This window comes from Palaemon carinicauda, chromosome 41 (assembly GCF_036898095.1).
Source record: "Palaemon carinicauda isolate YSFRI2023 chromosome 41, ASM3689809v2, whole genome shotgun sequence".
NCBI classification, from domain to species: domain Eukaryota; kingdom Metazoa; phylum Arthropoda; class Malacostraca; order Decapoda; family Palaemonidae; genus Palaemon; species Palaemon carinicauda.
In genome coordinates this window covers 43,051,515-43,061,514 of record NC_090765.1, presented here as the reverse complement: position 1 = coordinate 43,061,514, position 10,000 = coordinate 43,051,515, and positions in this window count along the sequence as shown.

The window sequence follows — 10,000 nt, the reverse complement described above, 5'->3', positions numbered from 1 at the left end:
TGTTAATGTATCAGAATAGGCGTTAGTTAGTATTTCGCCGGAAAACTGACGTCAGTTAACAATACGTCGATAAAATGGAACAGAAAAATGCATTATTAACTCATTCATCAAACGGTTAAGAATAGACATTCTTGATGTTTCAGAATACAGAAAAATCTTAAAACCTTGAGATAAAAAATAAAGTCATGGCATCAACAGAAGATGAAATGTGTCCACAAATTACTTTTTCATGGAAATACTAAATATGTCTAATTTTACCAAATAATACACTTTTCAATGAAAAAAAACCCACAATATGCAAATTAATATACATTCATACTTAATGCAAATATATTTTCCTCGACTAGCAATTCTTTTCAATACCGTTGGGGACATTTATGTAAATGGGTAAGAATATGAATTTCAAGTTAACTGGACATTTAACCAATATAATTCTAGATACCGAATTACTTGGCGTAACACTTTACCATGAATGAATTAACAAAGAATATTTCATATATATGCATGTATAAAATGGATTTTACAATATCAATATCTGGAGCACATTGAATAACATCACATATATTGAAAAGGTATGTTTAATATCTTCACCGTGAAACATAATTTCATTATTTCTCAAGCTTGGCTGAAGCAAGAGCAGTGAATTTCCATATCAGCAGAATTTACACGGTAAGTAATTTAGCGGGTTATGTACATAATATTCCTTGCATAAGCAAATAATAAAAAACACTATTTTTAAGGTTAAGAGATTTTTAAAAGGTCGCCAATGACCCGCAAACGGAGGGGAAGAGCTATTGCCTTTGTTACATATACTGTACATAATGTCCTTGAGCATTACTACTTACACATATGATAAGCTCCTATGCATCCTCTCCATCCAAGAAGAGGATAATGACTGTTGATGACTTAGCAGGTTGCTCAAAATGACAGTAAGGTTGTGGATACTTTATATGAAATATCTGGCTGAAAATAAGGTTCAAACTCCCGACCCCCAAAATGCGAGTCAGCGATGTTTCCGATAGCCCAGCACAACCCTTATATCGTTCAATATTTTTCGACATTTTCATATTTATCCTTTGCCCAGATACATATCAAATGTTAAGGGATAGTGGAAGGATAAAATTTATTAGTGTGAACACTGTACAGATAGTCCAATTAAATACATACTGCAATAATATGGAAGCATACTGAATGTTCGTGTTACCGGAATGCAATAAAATATTTAAGAAATTAACGATCAAAACAGAATGTAAGCAAGGCATGCCACCAAGAAAGTTTAGAGAATGTATGCATATCTAAAAAAAAATAAGTAGCAAGGGTATTGATTCAGAGGAAACACAACATATATATATATATATATATATATATATATATTATATATATATATATATATATATATATATATATATATATATATATATATATATATGTAAATATATATATATATATTTATTATATATATATATATATATATATATATATATATATATATATATATATATATGTAAATATATATAGATATATATACATATATATATATATATTCATATATATATATATATATATATATATATATATATATATATATATATATATATATATATATATATATATATATATATAATTTGATATGATAGGTTTTGAAGGTGACAATTGGGGCTGTACATGCACTAAAAAAATTCTATTTACATATAAGGAGTTGATGTTTCTTTACTACTGTGAATTATAAATGAGATACGTGTTGTGGTTCAACCATTTGATGTGCACTCATGTGTCAACTGTCCTCCATAGAAGCATCCCCATCCCATGACCCAACTGGATAAACCAACATCTATGAAGGACCTTCCTAATAGCAACCAGCTTGACACACATTGTGTGTGTGTGTGTGATTTACTCTGGTAAGTTACACCTCATGTCGTCACAAGGATATACTATTACAATTTAAAAGTAATAATATAGGCAACATCTCAGTCTGATAGATAAGAACTAGGTGAACATACATTTATCTATAAGAGTAACTCCTATACTATTTCCTTTTGTTTTTGTAAGGATAGTACTATATAGGGACTGCAGTAGTGAACACCACTGTAGGTGATGCGACATTCAGTGCACCTGTAGCGGTGCACTGTAGACATTACTGTACTTGAAAGTATCTGCAGCGTTCTTTCGCCCCCATCTCCTTTATTTCAATTCTTCTATTATTCACCCTTTCCCATTAACCTACTTCCATTTTTCTGTACAGATTTTAAAGTTTTCCTTCATACTGCAACAGCTAGTTTTTTCCCTGTTGAACATGGAAGCCGAATGGTCTCCTAAACTCCAGTGCCTGGGTTTCTGGTCCAAGTTCATAAAACTAATCCAATCCAATCTAGGTAGTAAACACGGGTTGCAGTAGTCCAAGAGTTCTAGGTTCAGTCTTGCATTGTTAGTTTTTCTTTAAAGTGTTCAATAACTGTAAAATTATTCTCTAGAAAATTCATGAAGTCAATTTCTGTTTGCATGTGTTAGAAGAATTGCGGTGCTGTGCAGGACCATAACTAAGCATTTACTTTGTGAAGATAAATGGAACAAACAGAATCAAATATTTACATTAGACACAGCTGAACCCTAAGTTAGCCGAATACAATACGTGACCAGCAAAGGTGATTAAAATGATTGTACCGCCGTGCTTCCCTACCATTAGATATTTGGTCAAAGACCCAAGTAGGAAATGTAACCACTTAAAGGTTTTAAAGGCCGTTATGAATGGCAGAGGCAAAGGACAGTGACAGTTCATTGGTTAGCAAGAGAAGGCCCTAGAAACTGACCATATATACAGTACAAAAGATCAGAGCCCAAGTCCCCTCTTAAACCAAACTAGGACCAGGGAGGATCAGGCAATGGCTGCTGATGACTTAGCCGGTAGACCTACAGGTTCCCCCAAAGGCCCCCTATCCCTAGATCACAAGGATGGTAAGGGTTACAGACACTACAAGAAACTTTCGAACTTGAGCGGGACTCGAATCCCAGTCCGGCTAATCGCCAGACAAGGGCGTTTCCAATAAGCCACCACAACCCTTTATCTTGTACTTTTCTGTCTAGCTAATAGCTGTGTCACAATATTCTGTAATTTCTCAATTATATCTCATACTTCTCCCATATTTCATTTGTGTTGATATTAATGGAAAGAGGTCCACAGTACCACTACATTATATTTTTCTTGATGATTGAAGGGGAGAGGATAATTTCATTCCTATGTCTATGGATTTACTTATGCCTTCACAATAACAATTGTTTCACTGCAAAATATTCGCTTGCATTACTTAGGTCCATATTATGCTTTATAATTTTCAACCTTTAGTTATCGTAATAAAACGCATGACAACAAAAGTACATGAATATTTCTCCACTTCAAAAGTACAGATATTTTGAAGGAATATTTACTTGTTACTAAGAAAGGAATATTAATTAAATATCAAATTATAGGCATTAAGAGCGACAAGAGAAGTAATATAGTGAAAAATAACTTCACGAAAATGACTATAGTAATGAGCACAGCAGAGTAAAAGATCACAATTCGAGCAACCTTATCAAAGAATAAAAAGGCCAAGAGAAAGCTAATATCCTTAATATCGGTAATTAAACGACAATCAAACAATTGTACTATTATTATTATTATTATTAATACTATCCAAGCTACAACCCTAATTGGAAAAGCAAGATGCTATAAGCCCAGGGGCTCCAATAGGGAAAAATAGCCCAGTGAGGAAAGGAAATAAGGAAATAAATAACTGAAGAGAACAAATTAACAATAAATCATTCTAAAAAAAAGTAATGTCAAAAGAGATATATCATATATAAACTATTAACAACGTCAACAACAAATATGTCATATATAAACTATAAAAAGACTCATGTCCGCCTGGTCAACAAAAAAGCATTTGCTCCAACTTTGAACTTTTGAAGTTCTACTGATTCAACAACCCGATTAGGAAGATCATTCCACAACTTGGTAACAGCTGGAATAAAACTTATAGAGTACTGCGTAGTATTGAGTCTTATGATGGAGAAGGCCTGGCTATTAGAATTAACTGCCTGCCTAGTATTACGAACAGGATAGAATTGTCCAGGGAGATCTGAATGTAAAGGATGGTCAGAGTTATGAAAAATCTTATGCAGCATGCATAATGAACTAATTGATCGACGGTGCCAGAGATTAATATCTAGATCAGGAATAAGAAATTTAATAGACCGTAAGTTTCTGTCCAACAAATTAAGATGAGAATCAGCAGCTGAAGACCAGACAGGAGAACAATACTCAAAACAAGGTAGAATAAAAGAATTAAAACACTTCTTCAGAATAGATTGATCACCGAATATCTTGAAAGACTTTCTCAATAAGCCAATTTTTTGTGCAATTGAAGAAGACACAGACCTTATATGTTTCTCAAAAGTAAATTTGCTGTCAAGAATCACGCCTAAAATTTTGAAAGAGTCATACAAATTTAAAGAAACATTATCAATACTGAGATCCGGATGTTGAGGAGCCACCGTCCTTGACCTACTTACAATCATACTTTGAGTTTTGTTAGGATTCAACTTCATACCCCATAATTTGCACCATGCACTAATTTTAGCTAAATCTCTATTAAGGGATTCACCAACCCCAGATCTACATTCAGGAGATGGAATTGATGCAAAGAGAGTAGCATCATCTGCATATGCAACAAGCTTATTTTCTAGGCCAAACCACATGTCATGTGTATATAGTATGAAAAGTAATGGGCCAAGAACACTACCCTGTGGAACACCGGATATCACATTCCTATACTCACTATGGTGCCCATCAACAACAACTTTTTGAGATCTACTACTTAAAAAATCAATAATAATGCTAAGAAACGACCCACCCACTCCCAACTGTTTCAGTTTGAAAACAAGGGCCTCATGATTAACACGGTCAAAGGCAGCACTAAAATCAAGGCCAATCATACGAACTTCCCGACCACAATCAAGGGATTTCTGTACTGCATCGGAGATAGTAAGAAGGGCATCACATGCTCCAAGGCCTTTCCGAAAACCAAATTGCAAACTAGGGAATAGATGATTACCTTCAGCAAACCTATTAAGACGTTTTGCCAGAAGACGTTCAAAAACTTTAGATAATATGGGAGTTATGGAAATTGGGCGGTAATCAGTGGGACTTGAGCTACCACAAACACATTTACATAGAGGAGTAACATTACCAATTCTCCAACAAGTGCTAAAAGCTCCTCTTCTTGCTAACTTGCGTAAAATAACAGATAACTTTGGAGCTAAGAAATCTGCTGTCTTTATAAAAAACAAAGGAAAAATACCATTAGGGTCTACACCTCCATAAGCATCAAGGTCCATCAACAGAGCTTTAATCTCACGAGATCGAAAAGCTAAACTAGTTAGTTTAGCCTCAGGAAAACAGGAATGAGGAAGTTCAAGTTTTTCATTACTCTGTTTACTGTCAAAAACATCAGCCAAAAGGGTTGCCTTTTCCTTTGGACAGTGAGTGACTGAGCCATCTGGTTTAAGTAAAGGAGGAACTGTTGCATCTACACCAAAGAGTGCAGATTTAAGGGTAGACCACCATTTATGTTCCTGAGTTGTACCAGAGAGGGTTTCTTTTATGATTAAATTGTACTCCTTTTCAGTTGAGGCATAAACTCTCTGAGCAAAAGCTCGAAGCTAAGTATAGTTGTTCCAGGTCAAATCTGATCTGTTACCCTTCCAAAGGTGATAGGCCTCCTGCTTCTCCAAATAAGCACGTCTACAATCATCATTGAACCACGGTTCGTCCTTCATTCGGTACCTTAGCACACGAGAAGGGATACGCCTATCAATTATGTTGACTAGATTCTCATTCAAAGGGACAACAGGATCTACACTATTATATAATTGTGACCAATTCAAGCACAACAGATCATGCAAAATCCCATTCCAGTCTGCTTGGGATTTCATATAAATTTTACAAGAATATGATATATCAGGGACAGGCTGCTCAGTCTTCACTAATAATGAAATCAAGGCATGATCCGAAGTCCCGACTGGAGAACCAACCTTACTAGTTATAACGCCAGGGGAGTCAGTGTATACGAGGTCCAAGCAATTACCAGACCTGTGAGTAGCTTCATTTATGATTTGCTCACAGCCTGATTCCGAGGCAAAGTCTAAAGCTCTTAAGCCATGGCGATCGGTAGGAGAGATAGAACTCTACCACTCCCTATGGTGAGCATTAAAATCACCAACAAAGACAAAAGAAGCCTTTCTATCATCTTCTTGTATCTTAGCCATAATGGTAAGAAGACAATCGAAGATAGAATCATCCATGTCTGGATTCCGGTAGATTGAACACAAATAAAAGTTGTTATGCCTGCCACAAACTTTTATTACCTGAATCTCATGACATCCACATTGATAGCAGGACTTATGAGAAGCAGGGTACTCGGTCCTAATATACACCGCCATTCCCCTGGCCCTAGGAATAGAATCACGTTTCAGCATTATTGGCTTCTTAAAACCAGTTATAAGGAGCTCAGATGAGTGCCTCATATTAGAAACCAAAGTTTCTGAGCACAAAAGAATATCATACTGTCTGGACGCAACTGTAAGGTCTCGGATATTTGCATGAAGACCACGAATATTGCAATACAGAAGACGACATTGACGAAATCTAGGACGTACTGGTCCCGGATTTCGCTCAATGTCTCCAGACAGCATAAGAATTAATAGAAATAAAAAAGAGACATCATACTTGAAAACTAGATTAACAAGAATTAAAACAAAAACAATATGTACAGAATAATAATAAAAGTGATTGATGATATCCATAGACTATAGTAAAAAGTCGGAAAAACTGGTCAACATGGAGGAGCCGAAACACCATGCAAGGCTAAATACCCTCCAGGATAGACACTTCAACTGAAGGGAGGACAGTAAGGATGGTTTTGAGAAGAAAAAATCAGAAAAAGGAAAAGACAACCTCTTGATAAACCACCAGGCATCCATGGCCCTTCTATTAAGCCTGCCCAACACACCATTTCAAAAAAAACAAGAGGAAGAAAAAAAAATAAGATAGAACAGTGTGCCCGAGTGTTGCTACGAATAAAGAAAAAAAACTCGCTTAGAAAATAATTAGAATTATAAAAACTGGAAATCAATGATTTTACATAATCTTAGACACTATAAGATAAAATAGATTTTCATTACGTTATTGTTCCCAGTAACAACTGAAATGTGGTTGGCCATTGCACCCCAACGCTAAAACTCATTCGTAAATAGCTTATTCATATTTCAGGTATTTCGATATTAACAAAATACATAACGTTACTTTGGGAAACTTCCTCTGTATTATGTCTCAGGATTACATGGTAATATGATAATAAAGCGGTTTAGAGGTGCACTGAAATTGACTATATAGTACAAATTTTAGTTGGCACAAATATACAACTATCTACAAACATTGGTATTTCAAAAAACAGCATGAAATGCCCAATATCCACGGTTAGTGTGCATATTTACAACGTACATTACTCTGTTCCCCAGAATTCGCTTACGTAACATCTCGAGGGAAATCTAAGATGTAAACTGTATGTTACCTACGTCACATCCTGAAATCCTAAATCCTTCCTTCAAGAAAATTTGTAGATTACACCGCCATCAAAAAGTTCAAGTGTGGGCAGAAAAAGGATGATGAATTGCCTGTCGGGGTCTGGGGATTCTTGGAAATGATACGCCGCCCTTTCTTCGCCATACAGAGATTACTAAATTTTTTTCTTATATTTTTTTCTCTTTAAATATGACGTGAATGACGTTAACATTCTCTATATCTTCTATAATAGTAATATTATTAATAGTAATAATGATGATGATGATGATGATGATAATAAAAATAATAATAATAATAATAATAATAATAATAATAATAATAATAATAATAATAATAATAACAATAATAAGTGGCAAATTGCAGTGTTGTTTACAAGAAAATTAGATAAATAGAAAAGGTGTTTTATAAAATTAACGCCACTGAGGTAGCCATTACCAAACTTGCATAAAAGAGGGTTTCCTACCGAAATAATAATTAATAATAATAATAATAATAATAATAATAATAATAATAATAATAATAATAATAATAATAATAAAAGTAAAGCACGCAGAGGGCAGACCTCTGCAAACGAGAGCTTATTTCTCGAAACCAGTTTGCTTTTCCCAGACTTAGTTTAGACCGTAGGCGTATTTGAAGTCTGTGTGACAACCATGTGAAACTTTGGGTTAAGGTAGAGTTAATTCGGTCTACCTTCTGCTCGACCTTGACCTTGTCCTTTGACCTAGGACTTTAAAAATTTAATCACTTCAGTCTCAACATAACAATTAATCCCTGAAAGTTTGACTTTTCTATGAGTAAAAATGGTGGCCAGGAAGAAGTTCTCAAACAAACAAACAGGAGCCAAAACATAACCTTTCCAAAATTCGTTGGTGGGTAATCAAAGGAATATTTCACGGATAAGTTTGACCAACGGAGTAAGTGGTTTTTTACCCCATTACTCGATATCGATTACAAGGTATGATTCAGCTCTAAAATTCCACAAAAAAACTTCTTGTAAGTAACACACACACATATATGTGTACTGTGTGTGTATGTATGTATGTATGTATGTATGTATATATATATATATATATATATATATATATATATATATATATATATATATATGTATTATATATATACATATAGAGAGGTATATATATACATATATATATATATATATATATTTATATATATACATATATATATATATATATATATATATATATATATATATATATATAATATATAATATATATACATAATATATATATATATATATATATATATATATATATATATATATATATATATATATATATATATATTATAGAGAGAGAGAGAGAGAGAGAGAGAGAGGAGAGAGAGAGAGAGAGAGAGAGAGAGAGAGCCAGATACTTTATACACACATACACACACATATATATTTTATTTTCCTTAGGTCACACTCAGCTCTCCCGTCCCTCGGGTAGGAGGGAGAGAAGGTAGTCATTCCATAGTTTAAATTACACTAAAATTAAATTATATATGGCAGGTACAGAATTCTAAAAGATGAAAGTTCTTTTCTGTACTTGGAATGAAATTCAATCCTTTAACATGAGAGCTGAGCGTTAGGTTTAGAATACCCATTGCCAGAATCAATATCTTATAAAACAAAAATGCTAATCATTGTAAATTTAGTAACACACGGACCATTATTCAACAAAACGGATTCTTCTTTTGTATTGACAGACATTATACTTTAAAATCTTACTTTCGTTTCAAAACCTTTTTTTTGTAAACAAAGATTACATTACACCCACGCGTCATACATAGGGATTTCGATTCAATATTCATCGTATATTTCAAACTGTCTTTCCTTCTCGTGGTAACATACTTTTTGAGAGAGAGAGAGAGAGAGAGAGAGAGAGAGAGAGAGAGAGAGAGAGAGAGAGAGAGAGAGAGAGAGAGAGAGAGAGAGAGAGAGAGCAGAATATTGAATAAGGTCCTAGATAAACGTTTATTTTCTTCTGTTGTTTTTTCGGTCATGCGTATGGATGATGGTAAATACCGTTACGTTGTAGTATATCAAGTTCCTAAGTATAATAATATTAAGTACATTTATCAAGAAAATAGCGTTTACACATTTCTATAACAAGAAGTGAAAAGCTCCATGAATTGATGGTATTACAAGTAGAATGTTGTGGCATTGGTGGTGAACGTAATATTACGTTGTTGAACATGGAACAAAGAATGCAATCATGAGTTCCTTAGATAGGAACGGATCCTGCAAAGCATTTTGAAAACATCTGCATAAGTTAAAGGTTGGGAGGGAATGTAACCATGAGGGTAATTGGGAACGAGGATAATGGAGCAATGAATGTTAATATAGATGGTGGGAGAATGGGTGTAATTAATTGA